The sequence below is a fragment of the Bos grunniens genome, chromosome 5 (genome assembly GCF_055505025.1).
Source record: "Bos grunniens cultivar Pamir isolate PY7600 chromosome 5, Bosgru_T2T1.0, whole genome shotgun sequence".
NCBI lineage: Eukaryota > Metazoa > Chordata > Mammalia > Artiodactyla > Bovidae > Bos > Bos grunniens.
Window position 1 is genome coordinate 73,638,389 of NC_141169.1, and position 14,624 is coordinate 73,653,012.

The 14,624-nt window shown below is 42.0% G+C and overlaps 1 long non-coding RNA gene across 10 annotated transcripts in view; it reads left to right on the top strand.

Annotated features, from left to right (window-relative positions):
- The window catches only part of LOC147372405 (uncharacterized), a 45,749-nt gene that overhangs the window by 19,044 nt on the left and 12,081 nt on the right, over window positions 1–14,624 (top strand). For 2 of the 10 annotated variants that reach the window (XR_015164064.1, XR_015164055.1), the window contains one exon: window positions 9,873–10,261. The exons of 2 other annotated variants lie outside the window; for them this stretch is intronic. This is a non-coding gene — a long non-coding RNA (uncharacterized LOC147372405). Of the gene's footprint in view, window positions 1–1,523; window positions 1,788–3,231; window positions 3,751–8,990; window positions 9,058–9,586; window positions 10,262–12,675; window positions 13,277–14,624 lie in introns of those variants that run through there. 6 more of the 10 variants (XR_015164061.1, XR_015164056.1, XR_015164059.1 and 3 more) reach the window with 6 other exon arrangements.

A 14,624-nucleotide genomic window follows, 5' to 3' on the forward strand; every position in this document is an offset into this window, starting at 1 on the left:
TTTTGTCCCTCTCATTCATCACTACTAAATTGCATCAAATGACACATTGAATTTATGCTCTGAAAGGTGATCAACATCAACATGCAAGGCTTTGTATCTTGTTGATTCTTGCTCTGCATCTTGGTGGGACTTGATAATGCAGATCCAGGGTGTGCAGATGAGATGTCTGGCCTGAATACAAAGGACCACATCAGAATGAAATAGGGATACATGAAGAAAGTGGTAGAAAAGCAAGGAGGGAAATGGAGAGATCATGGACTTTCTGCTGTTCATGGAGCTATGAATTGGTGCTGATTGGAAGACAGCTTGTATTCACCAGAATGCCTTCATTGGCAGGTGGCAAAACCTAATTCAAAAAAATTAAGGAAAGAAAAAAAGATGATTTTATTGAGCCAGATTACCAGAAAGTCCCTGTGGCAAAGAAAGAATTTAGACATGACAGGATGCAGACATTTGGAAAATATCACCAGGAATCAGTCATTTTATCTTGGCTCTGTCTTCTTTTCGAAAGTTTCATTCTGAGGCATGCTTTCTCCATGGGGTGGACAACCTGGCTGCTGGTGGTTTGAGGCTGACATCATAGAATTGCCAGATTTACCAATAAAAATATAGAAGGCTCAGTTAGACTTGAATCTCAGACAGCTAGTACATATTTTAGTATAAGTATTTCCCATGCAATATTTGAGATATGCGTCCATGCATACTCAGTCACTTCAGTGGTATCTAACTCTTTGTGACTCTGTGGACTGTAGCCCACCAGGCTCCTCTGTCCATGGGACTCTCCAAAGAAGAATATTGGACTGGGTTGCCATACCCTTCTCCAGGGGATCTTCCCAACCCAGGGATTGAACCTGCATCTCTTATGTCTTCTGCATTGGCAGGCAGGTACTTTACCACTAGTGCCACCTGGGAAGCCCATTTGGTTTACACTTATACTAAAACATGTATTAGTTATTCTGATCTTTATCTGGCAACCCCACAGTATCATTCATCATCTGCACAGCCAGTAACTTCAAAGAAAGATCATGGTTTCCCCCTTTTACACAATCTTATCTCCTTAAAATGGTTCTGATTGGCCAGCCCAGGTCATACACTCATCCCTGTGGTTGCAGAGGTGGGTCCAGGTGATTAAAGATCCCAGTGGAGAGAGGGATTTCAGTCATCAATATGTGATAAACATCACTTTGTGCCAGGCCCCATTCTAGGTGCTGGAGATGTAGCTGTGAAGAAGATAGAGAGACACCTTGGCTGGAAGGATTCTCAATTTTCTAGTTGACTGTAGGAGTAGGCAACAATGAATATGCTTATCAGTCAATAGGATAGTACCATGTACTGATAAGTGCTATGAAGGTAATAAAACAAGATACTGTGGTGGAAGTGTCTGGGGCTGTTGTGGGTTGATATGTGTCTCCCACAAACAGATATATTGAAGTCCTAATCCCCAGGACTTATGAATGTGACGTTATTTGGAAATAGGATATTTGTAGATGTATTCAAATTGAGGTGAGCTCATGTGTGTCAAGGTGGTCCCTAATCCAGTGAGTGGTGTCCTTCTGAAAACATGGACGCAGACACAGAGAGGACAATGCCATGGGATGATGGAGGCAGAGCCTGGAGTGAAGCATTGACAAGCCAAGGAATGCCAACGGTTGCTGGTAACCACCAGAAACCAAGAGAGAGGTATGGAGCAGGTTCTCCCCTAGAGAGACAGGGTCCTGCTGACACTTTGATTTCAGACCTTTGGCCTCCAGAGCCATGAGAGTATAGATTCCTGTTGTGTTCAGCTATCCAGTTGTGGCCATTGATTTTTGCAGCCTCAGGAAACAAATTCAGGGATAGAGGGTAGCCTGAGTGGTCAGAGAAGACCTTTATGAGGAAGCAGCATTTGAGACTGAGAGGATTAGGAGGAGGCAGCTGTGGGAACCTCTGGGGCAGAATACTTAAAGGAGAACAAACAGAAAGGGCAGAGCCCTGGGATCAGACATGGTGGCATTTGGGGTTGTGTGCTTCCCTGGTGGTCAATGATAAGGAATATGCCTGCCAATTCAGGAAACTCAGGTTTGATCCCTGGGTCAGGAAGATCCCCTGGAGAAGAAATGGCAAGCCATTCCAGTATTCTTGCCTGGAGAATCCCATGGACAAAGGAGCCTGGTGGGCTAGTGGCTAGAGTTGGACAAGACTTAACAATTAAACAACAACAATGGCTGGAGCACAGAGGAAAAGGAATTGAGAATTGGAAGGGTGCACTCAGAAGACCAGACAGCTCCCTGAGGGCAGGGAGGCTGGAGGCAGCAAAAGCTGGTTTTGCATTCTAGCTCTACCACTTCCTCATTGTGTAATCTTGTTTCTGTACTTCTTAGAATATGCATTTGAGTTTCCAAATATAAAATGTCCACAGAAATGCTTTGGTATCCAAGAGCTAGTTCCCAAGCCTTCTTTGTTATTCTTATGACCTTGGATGTTCTGAGAAGGGCATGGCAATCCACACCAGTATTCTTGACTGAAGAATCCCATGGACAGAGGAGCCTGGCAGGCTACAGTCCATGGGGTCACAAAGAATCGGACATGACTGAGCGACTTTCACTGAATGTCCTGTGAAATTTTATTCCCATTCTAAACCCACATGGACTTGCGTTATCTTTTGGAATCATTTTCAATCTGTCTTGGCTATACTTCTGGAAATGCTTTTGCCTTATAGACTGCTATTCTGCCCAGGTTCTCTTGGTCTCTGACCATATCCTTGTCCATTCCTAGATTTGCTTTTACTGCCTGCTTCTGAGTGCTGATAGCACATGGCCCAGGCCTGGCTCCTCAAATGAGCCAGGGCTATGCAGTAATCATTTAGAGCTGCAAGTTAGCCTTGAACAGGGGACAGATGAGCACTGAAGCATCTATTGTTTGTCTTAGGACTAAATAGCCTACAATTGCACAAAGGCTAAAACTAGAGATCAGCATATAAGTGAGAAATATCTCCGACCTGCATCCATGAGGTTGATCCCGTGACCTTGTCCTTATCAACATCACATTGCATCAACTGGCCCAGATTCATGGAGGAAACTCTTCTCTGATATTGAATAAGAATGATTTTTTCTTAAGCCAATGATTCTCACATTTGAGCAAACAGCAGAGTTGTCTGGAGGGCTTATTGTAGCACACATTCCTGTTGTTCACCCTCAGAATCTGTGATTCAGTAGGTGATGATCGGTACCTGAGAATGTGCATCTCTAACAGGTTCCCAGGTGGTGCTGAAGCTGTAGGTCTGGGGACCACACTTCCCACTGCCCTGAACTGACACAGAAAGAAGTTGAAGACCAAGAAAACTATCAAATTGATGGGGAGTAAGAGTGAAAACTTCTGGGAGGATGAGGCTCAATCAGAAAGCATGAAATTAATATACACAAGTCCTTGAGAATGTTCTACTTTAGAAGACAGAATGGAGAGAAGAACTAAGAAGGGCTTTGTGGAGAAGATAGTATTTGGATTGAAGATGCATAGGTAGAAGAAGATAAGGAAAGACATTTCAAGTGCTGGGCTCAGAGTGGGTAAAGGCATGGAGGCAGAGAAGTGTGAGGGAACCACTGGAGGGTCCTTCAGTTTGGCTGGAAGAGAGGGTTTCACACATTTTGACCTCAAGTGCCAATAAGACACTCTTACACTGTGTGCTCAAGGTGACACACATTTTCTGTCATTCTTGTGTATATATATATTTACATTCATCTGCAACAGACCTTCATAAAACGGTTGCCCTTATGGAAGCAGTGCACCTGGATTTTCTCTTCTATTCCATATAGTTCTATAGCATAGGAGGCCATACTGCATGGTGGTTAGGGATACGGCCTCTGCCCTCAGGCGCCTGGCTTAACCACCTTAGGCAACTTATTTAAACTCATGGGGTCCTAGTGTCCTCATCTGTGAGTCTAATGTAAAGGATTTAGCACAGAGCCTGCTTTAAGGAAAAAGTGAAAGTGTTAGTCGCTCTGTTGTGTCAGACTCTATGACCCCATGGACTGTAGCCTGCCAGGTTGCTCTGTCCATGGGATGTCTCAGGCAAGAATACTGGAGTGGGTAGCCATTCCCTTTTCCAGGGGATGAAGCCAAATATTAATGCATATTTGCCATTTTGCTGTACACCTCATTAAAAATACTGATCACAATACACTTAATTGATTTTCAGGACCTCCTTTTTTTAAATGTTGATACCCCCCCTTCTTAAAATATTTATTTACTTGGCTATGCTGAGCCTTAGTTGTGACATGTGGGATCTAGTTCCCTGACCAAGGATTGAACCCAGGCCCCCTGCATTGGGAGTTCAAAGGGTTAGCCACTGGACCACCAGGGACATCCTGTAGAGCCTTCTTAATAAGCCATTGCCAGCAGCTTGAAGAACCTGGTATAAAAGTGTGTCAGTGAGGGTAAGGCAGAAGGGTAGACATGGTGGTTTGGATCCATATCAGGGACTCTGGATTTTGGTCACTGAACAACCAGGAGCCACTAAAGGTTTGAATGCAGTAATATGATGAAAACTGTTTCGAAGACCATGAAGCTGGCTGTAGCAGAAAAGTTATGTAGGAGTGAAGACAGATGGGAGTGGAATGAAGATAGATGTGGTCCAGGCATGAGGCATATGGAACCTGTTGATTAAAAAAAATACACACAACCTACAAGTTGAGAGTTAGGTTTTATTCAGTGTGAATATTAGGACTCAAGCCTGGGATATACCATCTCAGGTGACCCTGAGAAAGCAGACTCTGAGAAGGTGGAGAAGGAGCCAGTGAAAGAACCAGGCTATATAGAAGTTTGCAACAAGGGGCAGGTAATCCGAATACTAAAAGATTACTGTTCGTTAAGAGAAAACTAAATCTCTCACATGAAGAGATTTAGCGATCTTCTATGTGTAGGAAGATGCAAGTGTCTGGGCTTGCTGAAATAATTTCTTTCATATGCATCTAGCTATCTGGGGCCAATCTTGCTTTCTTTATTTTTTCACATACTAATTCCTTGTTTACTGTAAGAGATGGTGAATGTGGCAGGTCACCACCTATCACATTCGCCCAGCTCCTCAGCCCTTACTGGGGAGGAAGTTCAGTACAGTTCAGTCACTCAGTCGTGTCCAACTCTTTGTGGCTCCATGGATTGCAGCACGCCAGGCTTCCCTGTCCATCACCAACTCCAGACCTTGCTCAAACTCATGTCCATTGAGTCAGTGATGCCATCCAACCATCTTATCTTCTATCGTCCCCTTTTCCTCCTGCCTTCAATCTTTCCCAGCATCAGGGTCTTTTAGGTCTTTTCCAACGAGTCCATTCTTCGCCTCAGGTGGCCAAAGTCTTGGAGTTTCAGCTTTGGCATCAGTCCTTCTAATGAATATTCAGGACTGATTTCCTTTAGAATGGACTGGTTGGATCTCCTTGCAATCAAAGGGACTCTCAAGAATCTTCTCCAACACCACAGTTCAAAAGCATCAGTTCTTCTGCACTCAGCTTTCTATAGTCCAACTCTCACATCCATACATGACAACTGGAAAACCATAGCTTTGACTAGACAGACCTTTGTTAGGAAAGTAATGTCTTTGCTTTATAATATGCTTTGTAAGTTGGTCATAACTTTTCTTCCAAGGAGCAATCATCTTTTAATTTCATTGCTGCAGTCACCATCTGAAGTGATTTTGGAGCCCCTGAAAATAAAGTTTGTCACTGTTTCTATTGTTTCCCCATCTATTTGCCATGAAATGAGAGGACCAGATGCCATGACCTTAGTTTTCTGAATGTTGAGTTTTAAGCCAACTTTTTCACTCTCCTTTTTCACTTTCATCAAGAGGCTCTTTAGTTCTTCTTTGCCTTCTGCCATACATGTGATGTCATCTGCATATCTGAGGTCATTCATATTTCACCGCAAAATCTTGATTCCAGCTTGTGCTTCATCCAGTCTGGCATTTCTCATGATACACTCTGCATATAAGTTAAATAAGCAGCCTCGACATACTCCTTTCCCAATTTGGAACCAGTCTGTTGTTCTATGTCCAGTTGTAACTGCTGCTTAATGACCTGTATACAGATTTCTCTGTATGGAGAAGCAGGAAGCAGGTCAGGTGGTCTGGTAGTCCCATCTCTTGAAGAATTTTCCACAGTTTATTGTGATCCACACAGTCAAAGGCTCTGGCATAGTCAATAAAATAGAAATAGATGTTTATCTGGAACTCTCTCATTTTTTCGATGATCCAACATGTTGGCAAATTGATCTCTGGTTCCTCTGCCTTTTCTAAATCCACCTTGAACATCTGGAGGTTCATGGTTCACATACTGTTGAAGCCTGGCTTGAAGAATTTTGAGCATTACTTTGCTAGCATGTAAGATGAGTGCAATTGTGTGGTAGTTTGAGCATTCTTTGGCATTGCCTTTCTTTGGGATTGGAATGAAAACTGACCTTTTCCAGTCCTGTGGCCACTGCTGAGTTTTCCAAATTTGCTGGTATATTGAGCACAGCACTTTCAAGGCATCATCTTTTAGGATCCAAAATAGCTCAAGTGTAATTGCATCACCTCCACTAGCTTTGTTCATAGCGATGCTTCCTAAGGCCCACTTGACTTCACATTCCAAGATGTTGATGTCTGGCTCTAGGTGAGTAATCGTGACACCATTGTGATTATCTGGGTCATGAAGATCTTTTTTGTATAGTGCTTCTGTGTATTCTTGCCACCTCTTCTTGATATCTTCTGCTTCTGTTATGTCCATACCATTTCTCTCCTTTATTGACCCCATCTTTGCATGAAATGTTCCCTTGGTATCTCTAGTTTTCTTGAAGAAATCTCTAGTCTTTCCCATTCTATTGTTTTCCTCTGTTTCTTTGAACTGATCACTGAGGAAGACTTTCTTATCTCTCCTTGCTATTCTTTGGAACTCTGCATTCAAATGGGCATATCCTTCCTTTTCTCCTTTGCCTTTCACTTCTCTACTTTTCACAGCTGTTTGTAAGGCCTCCTCAGACAACCATTTTGCATTTCTTTTTCTTGGGGATAGTCTTGATCCCTGCCTCCTGTACAATGTCATGAACCTCTGTCCATAGTTCTTCAGACAGTCTATCAGATCTAATCCCTTGAATCTATTTGTCACTTCCACTGTATAATCATAAGGGATTTGACTTAGTTCATACCTGAATGGTCTAGTGGTTTTCCCTACTTTCTTTGATTTAAGTCTGAATCTGGCAATGAGTTCATGATCTGAGCCACAGTCAGCTCCTGGTCTTGTTTTTGCTGACTGTATGGAGCTTCTCCACCTTTGGCTGCAAAGAATATAATCAGTCTGATTTCGGTGTTGACCATCTGGTGATGTCTGCGTGTAGAGTCTTCTCTTGTGTTGTTGGAAGAGGGTGTTTGCTATGACCAGTGCCTTCTCTTGGCAAAACTCTATTAGCCTTTGCCCTGCTTCATTCTTTTATCCAAGGCCAAATTTGCCTGTTACTCCAGGTATTTCTTGACTTCCTACTTTTGCATTCTAGCCCCCTATAATGAAAATGACATCTTTTTTGTGTGTTAGTTCTAGAAAGTCTTGTAGGTCTTCATAGAAGTGTTCAACTTCAACTTCTTCAGAATTACTGGTCGGGGCATAGACTTGGATTATTGTGATATTGAATGGTTTGCCTTGGAAACGAACAGAGATCATTCTGTCATTTTTGAGATTGTATCCGAGTACTGCATTTTGGACTCTTTTGTTGACTTTGATGGTTACTCCATTTCTTCTAAGGGATTCTTGCCCACAGTAGTAGATATAATGGTCATCTGAGTTAAATTCACTGATTCCAGTCCATTTTAGTTTGCTGATTCCTAAAGTGTTGATGTTCAGTCTTGTCATCTCCTGTTTGACCACTCCCAATTTGCCTTGATTCATGGACCTGACATTCCAGGTTCCTATAAATTATTGCTCTTTACAGCATCGGGCTTTACTTCCATCACCAGTCACATCCACAACTGGGTGTTGTTCTTGCTTTGGCTCCGTCTCTTCATTCTTTCTGGAGTTATTTCTCCAGTGATCTCCAGTAGTATATTAGGCACCTACCGACCTGATGAATTTGCCTTTTCATACTGTTCTTGGGGTTCTCAAGGCAAGAATACTGAAGTGGTTGCCATTCTCTTCTCCAGTGGAGAGTGTGTAGCTGGGAAGAAAGTAGCTGGGGAAGAAGTAGCTGATGGCTTCCAAATAGCTGACTTTGTTTCACCTGGGACTGGAAGCCTGCATTTGGAAAAGGCTTGTTTACTTGTAAACATAGAGCAGAAAACATTTCATTTCATAACTCCTGTGAGGATGGAACAGTGGGAATGAGGGGAGGGAAGGAATGTCAGCTCCAGAGACCACACTGGGGGTCTTGACCATCAAAGCTCTTTAGAGTTGGCAAGCAAACCAGTGCTCTCTTGTATCTTCCCCAACATGAAGCCAGCGTTTGAAGACTTACATTCTCCTTGTCATCCCAACCAATAACTTGAGTTAGGGGAGTTAGCTTCCTCTGAAGATGAAAACAGAATGGGAAGGAAGTCTAATGCTAGAGAGAGAGCTCTTTTAAGCACTCTCAGGGCTAATCTTGGGTCCACTTCTCAGCAGGTCTTCAGAAGCTGGCAGCAGTATTCAAATGGGATAAAATTCCTCAAAGGCCCTGGAAAATAACTGATGTATCTCTGGATGCTGAGGAATAATCCTCAGAGATTAAAGCAGCACCTGTGACCAAACCTTCACAAAAGATCTTAAGTCTGAATTCAAGTTGCTAATTAGATCCTTGTTTATAATGTTAGATTCTTTCAGAGGCTTAGTCGGGGGTAGGGAATGTGAGCAGAGGATGAGGGTTAATACATAAGTCAGTAATTAATCTTCTCTAAGGCTTAATCACACCCTGACAATTTATATGTTGATATGAGTTTCAAGTTGGTCTTTTCAGGAGCCTGTAATGGGGTGAATGGAGTCAACCCTGAATTTAGGCAGTGGAACATAATGCATTTATTCCAGGGAGCTGTTCTGTGCTCTGTGCATTTGGCAGTGGATTGTATCAGATGTTTCTGGAAACTTTACAGAGGTAAGGCTTGGGGGATTTAGAGATTAAGGACTTTTCCAAAGTTGCCTGGCTGGCCAGTGGATACAAATATCTTGATCTTCCTGGTTGGCAAGTCAGATGCTCATATTACAAACTTCTGTCTGAGAGGAACATGGATCTAAATATATAAGAACATGGAACTAAATTGTGCAGAATTTTGAGTATGGAGTGTGTTATCCAGGTGCAATGTTGTTTCCTGCCATGAATGTTAGGATCTGTCATCCACATTCTGTTTTCTGCCTGATGGTGTCTTTCCCGTTTTATAATCCTATCGCACACATTGCAGGGTACCACACTGCATCACAGCTCTTTCTATTTCATTCCTTTCTATAACATATCATCTCTGCCCATCCCATTGCATTCAGTTCCGTTCCATTCCAGACCATTACAACCCATCTCATCCTATCCTATCTCTTCCAATCCCATTCCTTCCCATCCCATCTTATTCCTCTTTCTTGCATCCGTTTCCACCCTGTACCTCCCCATTTATTCTCACCTCATTCCATTCCAGACAATGCGACTGAATTAGGAAGCATCATGATGAATGGAAAGATTATAGGGCTGATAGCCAGGAAAGAGCCTTCCAGTCTCTGTCATCCCATTTAATTATGTAAGACCTTAACAAATTCACTTCTCTTCTCCACATTTCTCAATTCTGCCTCTGAAATGTGAGAGATTTTGGTTTAATCTGTGGTTTCAATCCTGGCAGCATTTTAGAATCACTTGAATAACTTTAAAGAACTATAGAACCTCTGCCTTCCTCAACTTTCCCCCTAATCCCATGTATTTGAATTTAGTCAGTCCCTTGAACTGCAAGGAGATCAAACCAGTCTATCCTAAAGGAAATCAAGCCTGATATTCATTGGAAGGACTGATGCTGAAGCTGAAGCTCCAATACTTTGGCCACCTGATGCGAAGAGCCGACTCATTGGAAAAAACCCCAACACTGGGAAAGACTGAAGGCAGGAGGAAAATGGATGACAAAGGATGAGATGGTTGGATGGCATCACTGACTCGATGAATATGAGTTTGAGCAAGCTCCAGGAATTGGTGGAGGACAGCGGAGCCTGGTGTGCTGCAGTCCCTTGGGTCACAAAGAGTCAGACATGACTAAATAAAAACAATAAATAAAACAAATAAACAAATAAATCAAAGACAGACTGAATAAAAACAATAATCCAAGGTAGGTCAGTGATTGTTTTCAGTTTTTAATTTTTAACTTAAATTTTTTTTCTTATTAATTCAAGTCCTTTTTTTTTTTTTTTAAATCCAGACATCCTTGGTTTTTCCCTAATGTCCTTTTTCTGTTCCAAGATCCCAGCCAGGATTCCGTGTGACATTTAGTTGTCATGTCCCCTCAGATTCCTCTTGGTTGTGACAGTTGCTCACATTTTATGACCTTAACACTCTGGGGGAGAAGGCAATGGCAACCCACTCCAGTACTCTTGCCTGGAGAATCCCATGGGCGGAGGAGCCTGGTAGGGTGCAGTCCGTGGGGTCGCTAAGAGTCAGCACGACTGAGCGATTTCACTTTCACTTTTCACTTTAATGCGTTGGAGAAGGCAATGGCAACCCACTCCAGTACTCTTGCCTGGAGAATCCCATGGACGCAGGAGCCTGGTGGGCTGCTGTCTACGGGGTCGCACAGAGTCAGACACGACTGAAGCGACTTAGCAGCAGCAGCAGCAACACTCTGGGGAGTACTTGTCAGGTAGTCTGTAGAGTGTCCTTCATTTCGTGTATGACTGAGGATTTTTCATGATTAGAGTGAAGTTGCAAGTTTTCTTTTTCTTTTTAAAATTTTATTGGAGTATAATTGATTTACAATGTTGTATTGGTTTCGGCTATATAGCAAAATGAATCAGTTATACATATAACACGTGTATCCACATTTTTGGGGGGACTGAGATTTTTAAATAAGCCTTCCAAGATAAATCTAATCTATAGCCATGATTGAGAACCACTGGTTGAGATGACCACTAAGGTTTCATTACTATCTACTCAACAAACACTTTTTATACACTAACCTCATAACTGGTATTATCCTAGAATTGGGGTAAATTCAAAACGAAATCTACAAAGATCTTGTTCACAAATTTTTTTTTGTCTAGTGGACAAAGATGGAAATACTGTGTGGAAAATCACAAGTTCTAAAAGTGATTCTTCTAAGATGTGCAATTAAGAGGATGTAAGATGTGCAATTTTCGGGTCTATAGTCTTGTTCTGTGTGTCTTTGAGCCAGTCATTTAATCTCTGGGCTTTTCTCACCTTCAAAATGGAAAAGGGACTTGTCTTTCCCAGGAGACGTTGGGTTAGCTAGGATGATAAGCAGAGGGCCCCCAGACCGATGTGGAGGATTTGAAATTTAATCCATGACTGAGTGATATTGACAGTCTTTCAAAACACCATAAAGAAGTCACACAGGTTATTTAAGACATCTCTCTGCTGTTTCCTCAGATGCTGTCCTAGTCTGGGCACTTAATCTCATGTACGTCACTGGCATCTTGCTGTGGGCAGGGTTTCTGTGGTCGATCCATTTCATTTGCGCTGAAGATAGATGCTTTTGGCTCTGCTGAACCATCTTATTATAGCTAACATGAGAGACTTGTCCAGCTCATGGATAAGCTCCATTATTTCAGCGTAATAAGAACAACTTATTACGCTCCTCAACTACTTGTCCAGATGGACCAGTTGAAATAAATGCTTTTAACACTCATACTCAAGACTGAAGTGTATTTATTAGAGGAGTCACAAATAGCTAATTTCCCCTCATCTCCAATTCTTGGATCCAAGGCATGATATTCACATGCATTAGGATGTCTGTCCGGGTATGATTGCAGCTCTCATGTGACTGTAGTGAGTTTTCTCCAGACAGTGACTTGTGTAGAAGAAATAACAGAGTCAAGCCACTTACACCTCATTTTCGAAACAAGTAATGTACACCTCATGAGTCCCATCCATGACCATATTCAACCACCTATCCTCTTCCTGCCTCTGTCGAATGCAGTGGGAACTTGCTTCTCAGGTGCCCATCTACCCCAAATCTATACACTCAGAGGTACTTCATTTATTTATTTTCTTTATTTTAAACTTCTTATTTTGAAAGAGTTTCACACTGACATAAAAGCTGCAGGAAGAGTAAAAAGAAATGTTTTATAACCTCTACTCAGATTGCCCAACTGTCAGCAGGCTTTATTATTTTATACCTATGCCTATATCTCTATGTCTACTTTTATATACCATTGGTTTTATCTTTCTGTATGTGCATATATATGTATGTGTGTGTGTGTGTGTGTGTATGTGTAGACCTCTCTCTTTCCCTCTCCATTGCTTCTTTGCTCGCTCTCTCTCTCTGAATAATTTCATTTGAGAGCTTGATGCCTTTTACCCCCAAATACTTCAGTGTTTCTTAAAAAACAAAATCATTCTTTGATACAACCAGAATACAATGAGGTTGTAAATGAGAAAGTGGTTTGTAAACTGTAATGAATAGAAAGATCTGAGGGGCATTTTAGGTGGTGACCAGGAGGGAGCCACCACCAAGTATTGCCTGGAGCTTTGCATCCCAGGGGAAAATTCCATTTCATTTTCCTTTTCCAGGTTCATCGCTCACCTTTCCCTTGTCTGTGATCCTGGAAGCTCTAGTTCTTCCAGGAAGAGTTCTCAGAATTTTGCCTTTGCTTCATCTCCTCCAACCCTGGGAGCTTGGCTGAATCAGAAAAAATTTTCAACCTTGCTACTTGCACTCATGTCTGGGTTGTTAATATATATACCTGCCCTCTGTGCTTCTGGCCTCCGAGAGCCGGAGGGCATGAAAATATCAGCTTCTGTTCATGCAGAGAATTTCCTATTAACTCCAATGGTTCATTTTTTAAAAAATTCATTCACAGAAACCTGATGAGATTTTTAGCTTTTCCAGCTAATCAACCTGATTCAAATATTTTAGTGGTTATTTTAGCTTTTCTCACCCTGTATTTCCAGGATTGTTAAAAAAAAAAGAAAATTTCCCTTGATTAAGAAGAAATCATTCTCATGGCAGGAAATTTGGAAAGATCAGAAAAATATAAAGAGGAAAAAAGAATTCCTTACATTTTAATTCCCTGAAGCATTTATTCTCAACCTTTGGGTTATATGATTCCAGTTTGTGTGTTTTTCTTTTTTTCTTTTTCTACATTTCTAATAAACTATTCAGTATTTATAATTTTGAATGTTTTTTTCCCCCCACAATTAGCTAATTATGCCTCGCCTTCAAAATCCCATTCAGTTCTCTGCCCACCATTGAAATTACCTGCTGATCCCAAGACTATGGAAGATAAACACCAACCTTACCCCCACATCAAATGGAGCAGGGACTTGCTTGCTATGTTGGTTGATTTGTAAATGACACAACAGAAGGCAGAATTCCAGGGATTAGGCACTTAGAGATGAGATGTATTCTAGATAAGAGTCCCTGCGACTTTATTTACTAGTTCTGTGATGCTGGGGGAAAGTTTTCTCAAGGTACTGAGTCTCAGTTTATTTTATTGTGAAATAGGGATAATGCTGTCTGTCTCTCAAAGTGGTTGTGGGGATGAACAGACACAAGGCATGTAGCTCTCTTAGCACATAGTATGCTCTCTGTTAGTGGCAGTGCAATAACCTTCCTTATCTGTTGAAGAAATCTGATTTTTTTCCTACCAGGGATCCATCCCCCTTCTCCTTTTGACAGTGTCCTGATACTCCTCTGGGAAAGCTCTCCTAGCTTAGTCTATGTGGTTCAGGTAGAGCTGACTTCACCCCTCACCCCAGGGAAGGGTACCTAGCCCTTGTGAGCTGGGCTATTCACAGCATAGCTTCTTCCCTTTCAGCACAGCAGTTGGTTCACAATGGGTATTAAGAATTGAAGGTATGTGTCCCCCAGCCCCATCTCAAATTCATATGCTGGAGCTCTAACCTCCAATGTATTGGAATTTGTAGGTGGGTACTTTGAGAGATCATTAGGGTTAGATGAAGTCATGCTAATGGGATCCCCATAATAAGATTAGTGTCCTTATAAGAAGAGAAACAGAAAGTGAAGCCCTCTCTCTTTGCCATATGAGGACACAATGAGACAATGGCCATCTGCAAGCCACGAAGAGGGCTCTTACCAGAACATGGCCATACCAGCATCTTGACCTTGAACTCCCAGGCTCCAGAATCATGAGAAGTAAGTGACTGTTGTTTAAGCTTCCCAATCTATGGTACTTTGTTAGAGCAGTCTGAGTAGACCAAATCAGGGGGCATGTGACCCAGTCCAGGCATCAATAAGATGCAATTACAGAGTTTTGTTGGGACTCCTGGAAAGAAGAACCTTTCTTTCCTCTTGCCTTGAGGCTGGGATCATGCAAACATGAAGCTTGCAAGAGCTTCTGCCATTTATCCCCACTCCTCCAACCAGTATGGAGAAGCATTGGCTGAAAATGAAGCCAATACAATGGAAAGAACAGTTAAAAGACAGGGAGATTGATTTCTGTTGATATTGTCTGACTAACTGGATCCAGTCTTGCTTAAAGCTAGAATACCCAACTCTG